Source organism: Chiloscyllium punctatum, chromosome 46 (assembly GCF_047496795.1).
Source record: "Chiloscyllium punctatum isolate Juve2018m chromosome 46, sChiPun1.3, whole genome shotgun sequence".
Lineage (NCBI taxonomy): Eukaryota > Metazoa > Chordata > Chondrichthyes > Orectolobiformes > Hemiscylliidae > Chiloscyllium > Chiloscyllium punctatum.
Genome location: NC_092784.1, coordinates 41379283 through 41397765, shown reverse-complemented (window position 1 = coordinate 41397765; position 18483 = coordinate 41379283). Strand labels below are relative to the sequence as shown.

The 18483-nt window shown below is 43.4% G+C and overlaps 1 pseudogene; it reads left to right on the top strand.

The window, feature by feature from the left end:
- Positions 1 to 18483, top strand: part of LOC140467978 (cAMP-dependent protein kinase catalytic subunit alpha-like) — a 218086-nt pseudogene that overhangs the window by 141938 nt on the left and 57665 nt on the right.

The window sequence follows — 18483 nt, the reverse complement described above, 5'->3', positions numbered from 1 at the left end:
ACAGAAAGGTTCAAGAACAAAGTTCCAGAGCTTAGAACCTAGAAAGATGAACATAATGGAGGAAAGAATAGGCGGGAGTAGCCATTGATGCTCGAACTGGGATTGAGAAGTTGGTCAATATTAGTGAGTCGGAGGGTTGCATTGGGATATCGGTCTGAAAAAGTCTAGAGAGGAAGGCAAGGACAAGGTTACTGAAAATTGCAGGAAATTAATTTGCCAATTATGCTATACATTCTGAAAAATGTTTGTTAATGACTTGTATGATGTAAACTGTAGGATATTTCAATATTACTTATTGTAAGTTTGGGTTTCTGGTTTTTGATATGCCAGAGAAAAATTTCATTACATTACCTGTGCTTTAAAAATAGATTGGGCAGAGCTTATTGAATTTGGTGCATTGCCACACATTTGATAGCTGCTGAGCTTTGTATGGAACTTTAGCACAACATTCAGTAGTCAAATTTCCACACTTATTGCTATAGCATCGGATGACCAGAAGCAGTGAGTTATTTTTGGAGAGCTTATTATTATAGTCTGTCCAAAATGTGAAAGAGGAAAGGGTAGATTTAAACTCTACCACTGACCATGGAGTTAGATTAGATTAGATTAGATTAGATTAGATTACTTACAGTGTGGAAACAGACCCTTCGGCCCAACAAGTCCACACCGACCCGCCGAAGCGCAACCCACCCATTCCCCTACATTTACCCTTTTACCTAACACTACGGGCAATTTAGCATGGCCAATTCACCTAACCTGCACATCTTTGGACTGTGGGAGGAAACCGGAGCACCCGGAGGAAACCCACGCAGACATGGGGAGAATGTGCAAACTCCACACAGACAGTCGCCTGAGTCGGGAATTGAACCCAGGTCTCTGGCGCTGTGAGGCAGCAGTGCTAACCACTGTGCCACCGTGCCACCCCCGTTCATGATTTTACATAAAGCTCTGGTTTGACATTTATTTGCTTGTTGCAATATCATAATCCCCCAGTATTTTCTGGAGTGATTCCACATTGTGTCTGTACTTTTATTAGGTGACTGTTCCTGAACTCAGAGTGCTCAACCTTTCTCCTCATCAGTCTCTTCTCCAGTGATCTTTGTTGAACATCTTAGTTTTGGTTTTCAAGAATGCTTTACTGTACTGAGATCAGTCATGCCTCTGTGAAGTGAAAGTTTCCATGCGAACATTGTTCTTGTTCAAGGGCATGGACCTTATCCTTAGGAGGTGACTGTGCTGAGGCAGAACTATCAACTGAAATCTCAGGATTCAGGCCCTTGCAAAATTGATGGGAAGGTCAAATTATACAATGTTCGTTAGCTGTAATAAGCAAAGCATAAGTTGCCTGTGCCACTTTCATACAGGAAAGACAACCTGCACAATTCAGTGACTGGTGAAGCAATTGCAATGAAATACTTGGACAGCAGCTTGTCACTTAATTATTGAAGTTTACAATGAGATCCTGATGAAGACTAATCATTTATGATTTGCTCTGTGATTGTTGTGTTTGCTTTAGCTGTCAAATTGCAACATTTAGCTGTAAAGTTGATTTAGAAAGTTTAAGTAAGTCACTCCATTTCCTGAACTGAATTTGAATGATGGATGTAGGTTTGCTCGCTGAGCTGGAAAGTTCAATTTCCGACATTTCATCACCATACTAGGTAACATCTTCATTGAGCCTCCAGACGAAACTCACTGAAGATGTTACCTAGTGTGGTGATGAAACATCTGAAAATGAACATTGCAGCTCAGCAAGCAAATCAACATCCAGAACCTCAACCTGAGCTACAAATCTTCTCAAAACTCATTTTGAATGATCTTTCAAACATATGGCGCTTTGGCACATGAACTTATGAATTATGAAATGTGTGTCATGCCTCAAGTCTGTATTTTGGAGACAAACAACTTATAGCAAACTCCACAAAGCATGAAAGAAGTATCATTGGTGGCACCTTCACAACATTTTTCAAATCCAATGACAAAGGTGGCCCAACAGCAACATCCCCTCCCAAGCCAACTTTCTCAGCTTTCAGGTGCAAATCCCTCAAAACCAGGGCAGGAGCAGGACATCTCACTTGTATACCTGACACCAGACTGCGGGATTACAGGGTCTGGGTGAGATGCTCTTCGGAGGATCAGTGCAGACCCAAAGGGCTGAACGGTTTCTTTACTGCAGGCATTCTGTTTTATGATTCTATGAACTGTTCTACCTGAAACTCAGTCACCAAAGAGTCTCGCAGAAGAATCATCTCTGAAGATGTGAAACATCAACATTGACTCATGAGAGACCCTGGCTTGTGAATGTTCAGTCTAGAAAGCACTGACCATACGTTGATCAACTTAGTCAGGAGCATGCAGAGGTGAAATGAAAGCATCAGAGGGAGTCCCCAAGTGTCCAAACGTTAAATATAGCCAGCTCTCCAAGCACCATATGTGTCAAAGTTTGCAGATCCCATAGTGGCCTTTTCTCAGAATCCCTTAAAACAGACCAGAGGGAAGTCATCCTGAGGGAAGAAGAAGATTTTGCATCTTAAATTTTGCATCTTAGCTAAAGGGTGCAGACAAAGATGACTGCACTGAGGAAGTTGTTTGTTATGTATTTCCAGATAAAGTAAATTAGGTTAAAAGTAGAAAAATTGCACATTATTCATGTGTTCTCCAAATAAGTCTCGTTCATTGAGTAACACTGGGAGTTTGAAATGTGTTGATGGCAGTGTAATCCAGAGCCCCAAGTTAATGCTCTTGATCCATGCATTTGAATCTTACCATAGCAGGTGTAAAATTTGAATTAATTAAAAAGTTGGCCGACTGACAACCATACAATTGTTGTCAATTGTGGTTAAAAACCTGTCAGGTTTACTTATGTCTTCACTGGAGGGAAATTTGCTGTCCTTACCTGGTCCGGCCCATATGTGACTGCCAGCAATGTGGTTGACTCTTAACTGACTCTGAGCAATTGGGAATGGGAAGTAAAAGCTTGCCTGGTCAGTGATGCAGTCATCCCATGAATGAATATAAGAAAATTTACCTTCTGCAAACAAAGTTGAGAGTTTAATGAGGCCCCAATCATGGTATTAACATAGTGTAACTTAACCATTAGGAATTCTGGTGCTGTACCTGCTGTGTCAGACTGAATGCTTTATTTTAGAATCATAATGAGTGGGCTGTGTATAAACAGACAACCTTGTCCATTTCAACCCAAACTGAAGGTGGTTTGTCTCTTCAGCTGCCAAAGAATGCTAGAATATTCCATTCCCTGGCTTTGTCCAACAGTGAAGATCATGAAGGGTACATACAAGCATGACATTTAGGAGCAAAAATAGACCGTCCAGTCTCTCAAACCTGTGTGACCATTTGACAGTTATGGCTGATCCGGTTCTAGCCTCAACTCCACTTTCCTCCAAAATCCTGATACCTTTCTCTTCCTTTGTTGGTTAAGACTCAATGTAACTTAGTCTTACAAATATTCAATGACTTGCCTTCGCTGCTGTCAGATGAAGAGTTCCAAAAGTTCCCAATCCTCTGAGAGAAAAACATTCTCCTCTGCTCTGCTTAAATGGGAGACACCCTTCTTCTACTGTCTCCCACAAGGGGAAATTATTTTGTCAAATCCCATTAGGATCTTGCACATAGTGCTGAACGTTCCCATTTCATCCCCAAACGTTTCTAAGTGCCATCATTAATTTTATATCCTGGCAAAACTCAGATGTACCAAAGGCACCCCTAATTGGTTAGGGTTGGAGAAGGTGGGTGCCATCACATTTTTGACTGATTTAGTGCTTTGACTTTCTCAGCACTGAAATGAACTATTTGTCCATTTGTCTATACTGGCAAGCAGTGCAGAGTTTATACACTGTATTCCAGTTTAGAAAGTGAGGGTTAATGGTTAAAATCAGACGTTAAGATCCCATTTGTTGTCTCTGTGATCTGCCAGATGTGCCTTTGGGAGAAAAATACGTGCAGATGAATGCCCAGAATTTCTTTGCAGGGAAAACATTCCGATTGGCCATGTTTTGCTGGATGGTGCAGTTAGTACCTTGGGGTTGAGGGGCATGCTCATGGTGACTAGAAAGCAGCTGTTCCTCTTAGTCAAAGGGTCAAATACAAAGAGGTATCATTTTAAAGTGAAAGATAGGGGGTTTAGAGGGGATTCGAGGAAAAATATTTGAACACAAAGAATGATGATGAACTAGAATGCACTGCCTGCGAGAATGGTTGAGACAGGAAACCTCACAAACTGCTTGGATGAGCACTTGACATGTCATAACATTCAAAGCTAGTATAGTTTTGGTGGTACAGACTCAATGGGTTAAAGTGCCTCTTCTGAACTGTTTGATTCTAGAAGTATATCCTAAGGCATAGAGTGAGATATTGAGCAGCACTGTGTTGTCTGATCTGTTGCCCTAATGATGCTGTGTTGCCTATCTGAGTGATTACAACAAAGTATTAAGAGGAACTTTTAACAACATCACAGATTTCTGATTTAATAGGCAAAGAGGTGGATTGTGATTACCCAGAACACTGGGTATTAGTCCCATGTTAAAATTAGTAATATTCAGTCACCATGACAAAATAAATAATTCTTTAAATGGCCAAATATGTTCCCTGCAAAACGCAATAGAACCATAGAATATAGGAACAGGCATAGGCAATTTGGGCTTTTGAGCCTGCTCTGCCATTCAGTATAGTCACGGCTGAACATTCAACTGAGTAACCTGTTCTGCCTTCGGCCCACCCCATTTCTTTCAATTTCTCCTGTTTCTGGATTCAGAAAAAAGAAATGCTGAGACAGCATTTGATTTATGGAATCACTGTAAAGGGTTAGTTGTGCACAGATTTCCTTGAGCAACCGGAATCATAGAACTATGTTTTGGTTCAGGTAGGTAAAAACAATGACTGCAGATGCTGGAAACCAGATTCTAGATTAGTGGTGCTGGAAGAGCACAGCAGTTCAGGCAGCATCCGAGGAGCAGCAAAATCGACGTTTCGGGCAAAAGCCCTTCATCAGGTGCTCTTCCAGCACCACTAATCCAAAATATGTTTAGGTTCAGTTATCTGGTCTTACATGCTGTCAGGTGGAGCCCTGCCTAAGCAGCAGTGTTGTATTTACTTCACACAACCCACCCAACCCTGGTTACCAATCAACCAAAACACTGCCTCAGATTGTTTAATTTGGGAAGGAAATTAAAATGTACTGAGTCATATAATTCTTTAAGTGAAGCATGTCGAAGATATAATAAATAAAAGGGTGTTGTCACTTGCTAATTTTGTCCCTCTAAATAACTGCTCTGGAAAAGAAGAACTATAAAGTCTTCAGGGATAAGACAGGATCATCACCATCCATGGACCATGATGTTAGCTTCTGACTAAGGTTACAGGCAAGGCTTTCAAAGATTCCAGATGCAGGCTTTGAACATTTTGAGAGGAATAAATAATGGAGGTAAAGCAGGTTATTAAAGTTTAATCTGCCATTTCAGGACTCTGAACTTAATAAGTCAAAGGCTTTGCAAGGAGTGATGCCAGCTGAGCTCGCTGTGCTCTGAGTGTGCACTTTGTCAAGATGTCAAAATAGAGCTGTGGTTTTTCCTGGGAGTTGTCTCTAAGGACTGCTTGAACAGTAATGATCAGCAAGTCGAACAGTAATGTTTATTTATACCACCAGAATTACCATAGCTACAACTTATAGCTAACCTATACTCTACAATTTGGCCATGAGACTTCTTGAACAAATAAAAGAGAGATTTTGCAGTTTCAGAGCAGAAGACAGCTGCTGTATCGTAGCTTCACTCTGCCCTGAGTGGTAAAGATTAGATTAGATTCCCTACAGCGTGGAAACAGGCCCTTTGGCCCAACAAGTCCACACCGACCCTCCGAAGAGTGACCCTCCAAAGAGTAACCCACCCAGACCCATTTCCCTCTGACTATGGGCAACTTAGCATGGCCAATTCACCTACCCTGCACATCTTTGGACTGTGGGAGGAAACCCATGCAGACACGGGGTGAATGTTCAAACTCCACACAGACAGTCACCCGAGGCTGGAATCGAACCTGAGACCCTAGTGCTGTGAGGCAGCAGTGCTAACCACTGAGACACCATGCTGCCACTCCTGTTAGAGAGCAACATATGTTGTGGATAGGCATTCAAAAAAAGGCACTGAAACATAAACATAGAAAATAGGAGCTGGAGTAGGCTATCCAGCCCTTCAAGTCTGGTCTACCATTCAGTATGATCATGGCTGACCATTCATTATCCTGTTCCAACTTTCTCCCTTACCCTTTTATCCCTTTAGCCCTAAGAGCTATATCCAACTCCTCCTTGAAATGTTCAATGTTTTGGCCTTAATCACTTTATGTGGCAGGCACGTTTGAAAGCTCCCCACTCTCTGGATGAAGAAATGTCTCCTCATCTCAGTCCTGAATAGACTACTCCATATCTTTCATCTGTGACCCGTGTTCTGAGCTTCCAGATGATTGGGAACATCCTTCCCTCATTTATCCCATTAGAATGTTCCCATTAGAATATAGCTGCTCTCCTACACACACGCCCAGACATACATGCCCTAACCGATCCAGTCTCTCTTCATATGTCAGTTCTGCCAATCCAACGATTCCCTGAGCATGGTCTCTCTAAAAATGAGCTGTCAATCTCTGACCATCTCATAACCAGCTTACTCTAGACTAATGTGTAAACTTTATTGCTGAATATGCCACCTATCTCTGACAGGTCCAGATGGAGGTCAAGCATTAACAATGGAAGGAGAATGCAAAAACCTGAGCACTCTTCAGGCTGTGGCAGGGTGTGTGATCCAGCAAATGGGCTGTTTAGTCGCCTTAGGACTTACAACCCCAGAATGGAATCAAGTGATCCTCAGTCTCAAGGCACTGATTGAGGAGAAGAAAGAACCAATTTCATCCCTGAATCTAATGTACAATTAGCAGACCCATTTGCTCTACTTCTGCTTCAGTACAGATATATAATGACTTCTGAACAGTTCTGTTTGTTACTCTGTCTCGATCACATACTTTCTTCTTCCTCATCCTTCATATCTCTTGCTTTCTTTGTTTTGTGTTCACTTATTCAACCACTGCAATGCCTTCTCCATACTGCCGGTTAGAGACAAAAAAAACTGCAATCCTGAAATCCAAGGTAGACAAGCAGGAGGCTGGGAGAAAATAGCAAGCTAAGTAGCATCAGGAGGCGGAGAAATGGACTTTTCTGGTATAACACTTCAGGATCGGGTGGATGCAAGGGATGCTGCAGATAAACTGAGTGGAGAGACGGCAGTGTGGTGAGGTGGGGATAGGTGAAGACATGTAGAAGGTAGGACTTGGTTGGTTGATGGGAGGGATGAATTTGGTACGGGCTGAGAGGAAAGGAAGGGAAGGGGAGGGACTGGGAATGTAGGTTATTTGAAATTGGAGAAGTCGGTATTAAGTCCTCCAGGCTATAGGCTGCCCAGGTGTTGTTCCTCCAGTTTTCAGTTTGATTTGTTGTGGCAATGAAGGAGGCCAAGAATGGTTATGTTGGAAAGGGAGTGGGAAGGGGAATTACAATGGACTGTGACTGGGAGGCCTGGCTGAGATATTCAGTGAAACATTCCTTAGTTTACATTTGTCTTCCTCGATGTAGAGAAGATCACATCAGGAGCACTGAAGACGGTAAGCTAGCTTGGAGGAGAGCCAGGTGAACCTCTGTCTCACCTGGAAGGACTGTTTGGGGCCCTGGATGAACGTGAGGAGGGCCCGTGCTGTCAGTTTTTGCATCTTTCATGGTAGCAGGGCAAGGTACCCGGGGCAGGGTTGGTGGGGAGAGTAGCGCAAACCAAGCTTGGTGAAGGGAACAGTTCTTGCGGAAAGCAGAGAGAGGTGGGGAGGGGAAGATGTCCTTGGGGTGGGGTCTACTTGGAGTTGGCAGAAGTGTTTAAGGATGATGCTTTGGACGAGGAGACTGGTGAGGTGGTAGGGGAGGGCAGGGGGACTCTGTCTTCATTGCATTTAGAGGGTTGGGACTTTAGAGCAGTGGAATAGGAAATGGAGGTGGTGCAGTGGAGGGCTGTCTGGATGACAGAGGGGGAAAAGCATGTTATTCAAAATAGGTGGACTCTGGGATGCTTGGGGGTGGAATGTCTCCTTGTCTGAACTGATGCAGCGGAGATAGAAGAATTGGGAGAATGGGATGGACAATATTAGGTGGGGGGAGGTGTCATCCAGGTGATTGTGAGTATGGGTTTATAGTAAATGTCCATCTAGAGACTGTCACCAGAGATGGAAATGGAGAGGTCAAGAAAGGGAAGGGAGGTGTCCAAGATGGACCAAGTAAATTTGAGGACGGAGTGGAAGTTGTGGGCGAAGTCGATGAACTGCCCCAGTTCAGCCTGGGTGCAGGACACTGCACCAATGCAGTCATTGATGTAACGCTGGAAGAGTTGAGGCACAGTGTCTGTGTATGTATTGACGAGGGACTGTTTGATGTAGTGAACAAAGAGGCCAGCGTAGCTGAGTACCCATGGCCAGCCCCTGGATTTGGAGGAAACGGGAGGAGTTAAGCAAATTTATTAAGGGTGAGAATTAATTCGGCAAGGTGCTGAATAGTGACCGATGGAGAAGAAGAAGCTGAGAGCCTGAAGGCAATTCCTTGTGTGATATGGACATATATAAGGACTGCAAGTCCTTCCAGGTGAGACAGAGGTTCACCTGCCTGTCCTTCAACCTAGTTTACTATATCCAGTGCTCCTGATGTGGTCTTCTCTACATCAGGAAGACCAAATGTAAACTAAGAGAACGTTTCACTGAGCATCTCAGTCAGGCCCGCAGGGACCGATCAGACCTCCCAGTCACCGCCCATTTTAATCTCCCCTCCACTCCCTGTCCGACATGACCATCCTTGGCCTCCTCCATTGTCAGAACGAATTGGAGGAACAATACCTCATCTTCCGCCTGGGCCGCCTGTGGCCTGGAGGATTCAACATTGATTTCTGCAATTTCAAATAACTTCCCTTCTCAGCCTCTTCCCCCTCCCTTCCTCTCAGCCACCTACCAGATTCATCCCTCACATCAACCAATCAAGTTGAACCGTCTACCTTTCTTCACCTGTCCCCACCTCACCACCCTCCACTCCCCCCCCCCCCCCCCCACCCACTTTTTCTGCAGCTCCAATTGCACCCAACCCCTAGTCCTGAAGAAGGGTTACACCTGAAATGTCAACGTCTCCACCTCCTGATGCTGCCTGACTTGCTGTGTTCTCCCAGCCTTCTGCTTGTCTAGTTTCCTTAATGGCAAAAGTGAGGATTGCAGATGCTGGAGATTAGAGCCGAGAGTGTGGTGCTGGAAAAGCCTAGCAGGTCAGGCAGCATCCAAAGAGCAATAGAGTCGACATTTCAGGCAAAAGCCCTTCATCAGGAATGGGCTTTTGCCCAAAATATCGACTCTCCTGCTCCTCAGATACTGCCTGACCTGCTGTGCTTTTCCAGTACCACACTTTAATCTCCGTAATGCCAGCTCCCCTCCCATGTCACTCCTCTAATACATTCTGAGGAAGGACCCGAAATGTTAACTCTGATTTCTCTCCACAGATTCTCTGGGTTGTTTGGGAATTGTAATGGGATGCTTTTGGGATTAATGGAATATAACTTTAACTTTACCTTTTGCTTCAAAATCTTCACAGTACCAACCTTGGTAAAATCAAACCAGACAAAATATGATCTTTCAAACCAGGTTTCAGTCTGGGATTTAGAATCTAAAGATGTGCAGGTTAGCTGAATTGGCCATGCTAAATTGCTCATGGTGTTCAGGGTTGTGTAGGTTAGGTGCATTAGTCAGGGGTAAGTGTAGAGTAATGGGGAATGGATTTGGGTGGGATACTCTTCGGAGGGTCAGTGTGGACTTGTTGGGCTGAAGGACCTGTTTCCACACTGTAGAGATTCTATGATTCTATGCTGTCAGACCTACTGACTTTTTCCAGCAATTTCTATTTTGTTTCTGATTTGCAGCACCCTCATTCTTTCAGTTTTAAATGTCATTCCTCTTCGATCATGTTGTGAATTCTCCATTCCCCTTTATGTTGCCCCTTTACTGTAAAGCATTAAAAGATGACATCCTGCGGATGAAGTGTGCAAATTGAATGGAAATGTTATAATATGCTCAGTGTAAACATATACCTGTTTGTACCCCAACAAGACCTTTGGTCCTGAATCCTGAAGAACTGTTTCATAGGGCGTTCAGTTGCCTTCGCACCAGTTTTGTAACTGGACTGTTAAGGAGAGTGGAAGCTGTATTTTCACAGACTGAATGCCTCCAAGCACAAGCTCACTCTATATCCTGTAGGAACTAAATTTCTAAACCACTCACTTTTGCCTGTAAGTACATGATTTGCCTATTTAATGAACTCAGGGCAGCTTTGGAATCAGTGTGATGGCTGCTTTCCCAGGTTTGTGTTAATTCCCAAGTGGGCGGTGTGAGATCGGTAGAGTTTTAATATCTTCTGTCGCTGTGTGCTGGGAAGTGTTTATCGAGTCAAAGCCTTTGGATGGATTTCAGTTCAAATGTTCTAATTTTAGATGCCCAATGACCTCTCTAGTGATTTGCTGTGGTTGTCACTATGATCCCCGCTGTTTTACTGAATAAACACTGCACACTGTTCAAAAGTGGCTCCTGCAGGAAGACTACATGCAGTAAGGGCAGAAACAATTCCTTTCTCATCCTTGCATATTCAGACTGACTGCAGCATAGCTTTGCCTCAGTGATGTGCGTAAGAAAGGGAGTGGGTGTTACTTGCGTGTCTGAATGCATGCATGTCTTAACTTTAAACAAGCTAAATAAATGAAGGTCATCCTCTTTTAATTTGACTAATGTGAGGGACAATGATAAAGCAGTGATTCATTTTTCCTTCTCTGTTGGCTTGATGAAAAGTAGGAGACATTTGGAAGACAGGTGACCTGATAGAGGTGTGGAAGGTAATGAGAGGCATAGATAGAGTAGGTAGCTAGAGACTTTACCCCAGGGCAGAAATGGCTGTCACGAAGGGTCATAATTTTAAGGTGATTGGAGGAAGGTTTAAGGGAAATGTCAGAGGGAGGTTCTTTATGCAGAGAATGATGGGTGTGTGGTAGTGGTAGAGTCAGAGACATTAGGGACATTTAAGCGACTGCTGGACAAGCACATGGATGACAATAAATTGAGAGATGTGTAGGTTAGGTTGATCTTAGATTAAGGTAAATGCATGGCACAACATTGTGGGCTGAAGGGCCCGTACTGTGCTGTACTGTTCTATGTTCTAATTGGAAGGAAGTTTATTAACCAACGTACTGGGCCACAATACAATATTTCAGCAATGGTGCCTCCTTGATGTTTCCCTTTCTTGGATGTGTTAAGAGTTTCTGACTTGTGTAAGCTTCTATTGAAAAACGATGTGATTTTTTTTCCCAGTGACTCAATTTGCCCCTTTGGCTTTGGAAATCGAAATACCTGCCACTTTATTTGCAATGAATCTATGCCAAACCTCAGGATTACGGAGTTGGGGTTTTGGATCAGGTCTCAGGATCAAGGGTTACAGGGCAAAGGCAGGAGAATAGAGTTGAAGAAGATATTACCCAAAAAGGTAGAGCAGACTCAATGGGCTGAGTGATCAATTCTGTTGCTATTGTCTCATTGGACTCTTGTTTTTATTCACTCTTGGGATGTGAGCTTCACTGGCTGGCCAGCATTTTATTCCCTGTCCCTAGTTGCCCTTGAGAAGGTGTTAGTGAGCTCCCTTCCTGAACCGCTGCAGCTCATATGCTCTAGGTAGGCCCACAATGCGCTTAGGGAGAGAATTGCAGAATTTTGACCCCATGAGAGTGAAGAAACAGCAATATATTTTCAAAGCAGGTTAGCAGTTGGGAGTGGAACTTGCAGGTAGTGGTGTTCCCAAGTATCTGACCCTTGTCCTTCTGGATAGAAATGGTCGTGAATTTGGACAGTGTTTTCTAAGGATCTTTGGTGAATTTCTGCACTGAATCTTGTAGATCGAACAAACTGCACCTCCAAAACATTCGGGGTAGAGAGAGTAGATGCGTGTGGATGTGATGCCAGTCAGGCTTCTTGAGTGTTGTTTGAGCTGTACCCATCCAGACAAATGGGGATATCTCATCACACACCCTGTAGGTGGTCCAGATTTTGGGGGGTCAGGAGGTTCGTTAGTTGCTGCAGTATTCCTCGTTTCTGACTTGTTCTTGTAGCCATTGTTTATGAGGTGAGTCCAGTTAAATTTCTGCTCAATGGTAACCTTGTGATGGTGATGGTGATAGTGGGGGATTAAGTGATGGTACACCATTGAATGACAAGGAGCAGTGGTTTAAATAATCTCTTATTGGAGATTATCATTGCCTAGCACTTGTTAACCCAAGCCTGGATATAGTCCCAATTTTGTTGCATTTGGACAGGAACTTCTTCAGTATCTGAGGAGTTGTGAATGTTGCTGAACATTGTGCAATTATTGGTGAATATCCTCACTCCTGACCTTATGATGAAAGGAAGGTCATTGATGAAGCAGCTGAAAATGGTTGGGCATAGGACACTACCCTAAGTAACTCCTACAGTGATGCCCTGTAGCTGAGGTGACTGACCCCAACAGCTATGATGTCGTCTTATGTGCCAGGTATGACTCCAACCAGTGGAGAGTTTGCCCCCAATATCCAGTGATTCCAGTTTTGCCAGGGCTCCTTCATGCCACACTGTCAAGTGCAACTTTAATGTCAAGGGCTGTCACTCTCACCTCAGCTGTTTTATCTGTGTTTGAACTAATCTGTAATCAGGTCAGCAGCTGAGTGACCCAAGCAGAACCCAAACTGGGAGTCAGTGAGCAGGTTATTGCTGAGCAGGTGCTGCTTGATAGTGAGAAGACTACCTCCAACAACACTTTCTCCTACCTTCAACAACATTCAACACTCCCTCCACCTGTGCCATTACCTGCACTCGACCTGTTCATCGAGAACTGTCGACACAGTCTCAATTTCTCAGCAGCCACCCCTCTCCCCACCTTACCCATTCCAGCTTATCTCCCTCTGAACTGACTGCACTCTACTCTCAGATCTAACTATGACTTCGTAATCAAGCCAGCCAAGAAGGGTGGTGCTGTTTTACTGACCTCTACATTGTAAAGTTTGAGCACCACCTGTCAGATACTTCCTCCTATCTCCCCCTGGACCATGATCCCACCATGGAACACCAGGCTGCTGTGTCCACAGTGGTCACTAATCTTATTTCATCTGGTGATCTCCCCCACCCCAAACCCCATAGTCTCCCAACCCCTGCACAATCTGCTTCTACCTCCTTCCCAGAATCCACAAACAGGACTGCTCAGGCAGACCCATTATTTCTACCTCCTCCTGCCCCACTGAACTTTCCTACCTCAATTCAGTTTTTTTCTTCCCTTGTCCATTCCCTTCCCACTTCCCCTGAAGTAATTCATCTGATGCTTCAGTTCACAGGCTCCAGCTGCCTTTCTCTTTACCATGGACGTGCAATCCCTTTACACATCGGTCTCCCATCACGATAGTTTCAGGGCTCTTTGCTGCTTCCTGGAAAAAGACCCGAACTGTCCCCATTCGCCACCACCCTCTTCCATCTGTTTGAGCACGTCCTTACTCTGAACAACAACTTCTAGTACACCTCTCATCTTCTTCAGGTCAGAGGGGTGGCTGTGGGTACTCACATAGGCCCCAGGTATGTCTGGCTCTGTATGGGGTACATGGAGCATTGCTTGTTTTATCCCTACTCTGGCCCCCATCTACAACTCTTTCTCCGATACATTGATAACATCATCTTTGTTGCTTCCTTCTCTTGTCTAGAATTAGAAAAGTTTGTCTATTTCGCTTCTTCTAATTTCCAACCCACTCTCATTTCACCTGATCCATCTCAGATTCCTCCCTTTCCTTCTTCAACATCTCTGTTTATTTTTGGGGATAGGTTGGCAGTAATATCCAAAATAAATCCACTGACTCTCATAGTTACTTGACTGTACACCCTCATAGCCTACTTCCTGTAAAGACTCTATTCCAACCTCCCAGTTCCTCCATCTGTACTGATGATGTCAACTTCAACTTGGCCTCCAGAATATCCACCTCCTTCCGCAAGCGAGGATTCCCTGCCACCGTGATTGACAGGGCTCTTAGCCGCATCTGACCAATCTCCCGAACTTCTACCCTAACTCCCTCTCTTCTCTCCCACAACAGCGATTGGGTCCCCCTAATCCTCACTGGCCATTCCACCGCCAGCATCCATATCCAAAGGATCATTAGCTGCCATTTCTATCACCTCCAGTTGGATGGCACCAACAGACACATATTCCCCTCCCCTCCGTTGTCGAACTTTCACAGGGACAGTTCCATCCAGAACATCTTAGTCCACTCCTCCTCCACTCCCAACATTACCTCACATCCCCATGGCACCTTCCCATGTAATTGCAGAAGGTGTAAGGCCTACTCATTGTTTCCTTCCTCTTCACTATCCAAGGTCCCAGATACACCTTCAGTGAAGCAGTGCTTTACCAGCACTTCACTCAGTCTAGTCAACTCCATTCACTGCTCATATTGTGGTCTCCTCTACTTTGGGGAGACAAAATGCAAATTGGACGACCGCTGCAAAAAAAACCCTGAACTTCCAGTTGTCTGCCATTTCAACGCACCACCATGTTCCCTGGTCAGCATCTTTGTCTCGGGCTTGCTGCAGTGCTCCAACCAACCTCAGTCTAGAACAACAACATCTTGTTTTCAGCTTGGGAACTGTGCAGTCTTCTGGACTTAATATTGAATTCAACAGTTTTATTGCTTGAGCACCTTCTCCCATATCCTACCCCAACCCTGACACACCAGACCTTGTCATTCACAGGTGCTGCTACCTCATTAGTAACTATTCATTCTCCCAGTCTGACCTTTACCCAAGCCTTTGTGTGCCCAACTGTTTTCTCTCTCTGTCTCTGGGCTCCATGCCCACCTATCTTTTACTCCTTCTCCACCAACCTCATTCCTTCATTAGCATATATGCCAACCAATCAGTTCTGAAGAAGGGTCACTGGGTCCAAAATGTTAATTCTACTTTCTCTCCACAGATACTACCAGACCTGCTGAGCTTTTCTAGCTATTTTTGTTTTATTTATGATTTTGAGCACCCACAGTTCTTTGGCTTTTAAAAATCGAGAGTAGACTGATGTGGTGGTAATTGGCAGGTTGGATTTGTCCTGCTTTTTATGTACAGGACATACCTAGGCAACTTTCCATATTGTTAAGGAGATGCCAGTGTTGTAACTTGGCTAGCAGAGCGGCAACTTCTGAAGGACAATTCTTCACGATTACTGGAATGTTGTCAAGGCCTATAGCATTTGCAGTATCCAGTGTCTCTTACCGTTTTTTGATATCCCATGGATTGAATCAAGTTGGCTGAAGATTGTGCATCTGTGATGCTGGGAACCAGTGGAGGAGGCCAGGATGTATCATCCATTTGGCACTTCTGTCTGAAGATTGCTGCAACTGCTTCAGCCTTATCTTTTGCATTGATGTACTGGGCTCTTAGTAACATAGCACCCACTCACCACTACATTGATTACATATTTGTTTTCTGGGGTGAGACTTGAGCCAACAACCTTCTGTTCGGGAAACAAAAGAGTTGTCAATGATGCTAATGGAAAATCTGCCTTGGAATAATAGCTGCTGAAAGACTTCAATTGAATGCGGAGCATGGGAACACCCTCTCCTACATCTATATCCATGGATGGGTTGTAGAAACAGTTAGCTGTTACAATGCTTCATATCTCCACCTGGTGGATAGGGTGTGACATGTGTCCATATTAAAGTTAGGCATAAAGTAGCAAAACACTCAGAGTTCATGGTGAGTTCTATTGCTCATTTTATTCCTCTTAGTGTTCCTAGTGACTTTCAAGAGGTTATTCAAAACCACACTTATAAGTTGATGATTGCCCTTGTTGTGTGGAACAAGTTATGTTGGGTTATTTTAAGTTTGACGTGCGTGCACTTCATTAAAAGTTGAACCAGATCCACCTGTCAAGTGTGTCTTGGCCCAGTAATCTAATTCCTGAATCCTTGGCCCTTCAAGGCATCATTTGATTGGTTTTCTGGTTTCAAACATGGAAGTCTTTATATTGTGCTCAAAATAACTTTGCATACCAGAGTTAGAGGTAGAGTGATCCAAAAGTAATGAATAATGAGAAGCTTGTTTGTGCTAATGATTGTCTACCCGAATATGCCACCATGACAATCTAGCTAATTTAGAATAGGCACCCCATATCATGCAATGAGGCTTACACAGCAAACTAATTGGGAGACTTTGACAAATATGGATGAATTTCCAGATTGGATCAATTGGCTCACTAAAGAAAATCATGTGACCCTAACGCATTGGATGTCGATAAACCACTGTATGACCACAAAGCATCATTGTCAGGCCTAATTATATCCTTTAACATATCCGTTCACATTCTGGGAGAGAACATTGAATACATTCAGGACAGGAAACTCTGGCTTGTTTTCTCTACCCTTATCAGAAGTGAGCTGAGAATTGTTTTTGCACTCCCTTTGTACCCAATATCAGTTAATTCATCACAGACCACATCTTTTCTGACCTAGATTAACTATCTGAACTATCAGGGCAGCTCAGCTGTTTTTTTAAATCAACAATACCACCTTCCGCTTTGTAAGCAGAAGCTCAAAGTTTGATTCTCCGACTGAAGTAATGGCAGATGTAATATGCTACTCTCACACTTTCTGATCATTTTAAAGTCCTAGTGCTGGTTACTCTTTGCGTATTTACCTTTAGCCTTTAGCTGTGATAAAGATGAGTGCCTGGGAATACCTGAATCTTCCTTTCCAAATTATGGACTTTTAATGTTACAAATCTCTTATGTTTTTGTACAGTGCAACACTTTGTCAAGGTTGTTTAGCAAGTTGAATATTTATAGTGCTGCATGCAGCTGGTAGAACCTATTGGATGTCAGTGAGCCGTGATCTTGAAGGGAGCTTCGTGGACTGCAGAAGAAGTTAGTGGTCCTGTAATGAATGATAGAGTTCTGCAGACATCTAACATTTAACATGCATTTGCCTTTAGAAGAAGTGGTGTTTCTCATTACTGTTTTGTAGGACTTGGCTGCAGAACTTTCCTACCTGATGCCAATGAATTTTTGTTTTAATTTCTTTGCAATATTTATTTATCACTTTGGTTTATTGAGTATTTAATTGGCTGGACAAAATTGAAAGTTGTTACTCGTCATTCTTTATGAGAAAGTTTTGTCATTTAGTGTCTCAAAGCTCCCCTGTGCTGAGTTACAAATCAATTTGGAACCAAATCTCAAAAAAGCTGCTGTAATGCCCATTAAAGAATGCTCTATCTTGGGTTCCCTCTGTAAATCAAGGTGAATTGTTTAGCTTAGTAAGTTGTTTTAGGTACCATGATTCTATTTATAGAGGGATGCCATGAATGTGTTTTGTTGGAGATCTAACTGAAATGTCTGTGTCCCCTGTGTTTGAGATACAGCTGGAGTTTGAGTGCAAACAAATAGCCCAGAAAGGTAACAGTTTGCTTTGCAATTTGTACAGCTGAATGTCCAAAATGAGAGATCCTTGGCATCCTGTTCTGATGCATCAAAAATTTACGTTATGGACAGAGGCCAATTTGTCTTCTCCAGTAGGCAGATAGTCTTGTCTGCCCATGTCAATGACCAACATCCCAGGGACAAGGCTACACTATTTATGCCGCTGGACAGGCTGTTTTGAGCATGCGTGTATACCCAAGGTGCAATCGGTTAGATGTTAAATTATTGTGTGATGAGGTGACTGAGTTAACTTCAGAATGAAGCATTAAACGTTGGATGACTTTGTCACTAATGAGCGCAGTTGCCTGTTGCTAACTGAAATTTCTACAGGCTGACCTTTCAGAGTGTGGTCCTGTTCCTTTTGGGGTATTGTGCAAAGATTCCCGAAAACATCTTAAATCCTCTTTGTAGAAGAAAAAAATAAAGTATCTACATGATTTCAAAAGCTAAATCATTCATAAGTCACCATCTTTTTAAGTCCTGTGTTACCCTGCTTGAGATGTTGGGTGAAGCAATGCTGCTTTGTCGAGACTGTGTCTGAGCTACTGTTCACAATGCAGTTCAGCTTGTGCTGAAATTAGATTATATCTGTGGTTTGCCAGTGGAATTGGTATTCTGCAAGTCTCCAAATTTACACCCTCCTTTGTAAACAGATGTTCCTTCATAACATAAAGTACAGGTGGGGTGGTTTCAAATTCAAAATTGTTGCTTTAGTTCAACGGCTCAGTGTATATTGGAAATTGGTATTATTAGTCATTCACACCAACGCACTGAAGCATCACCATAATCTAACACATTGTCAGGCTCTGTAACTATGACAATCTTTGCTTAACAGCAAAGCAATCTGCGTTAGGTTATGTTTAGTCAGTCTTCTTGGCCTGAACCATATTGTGACATTAAAGACA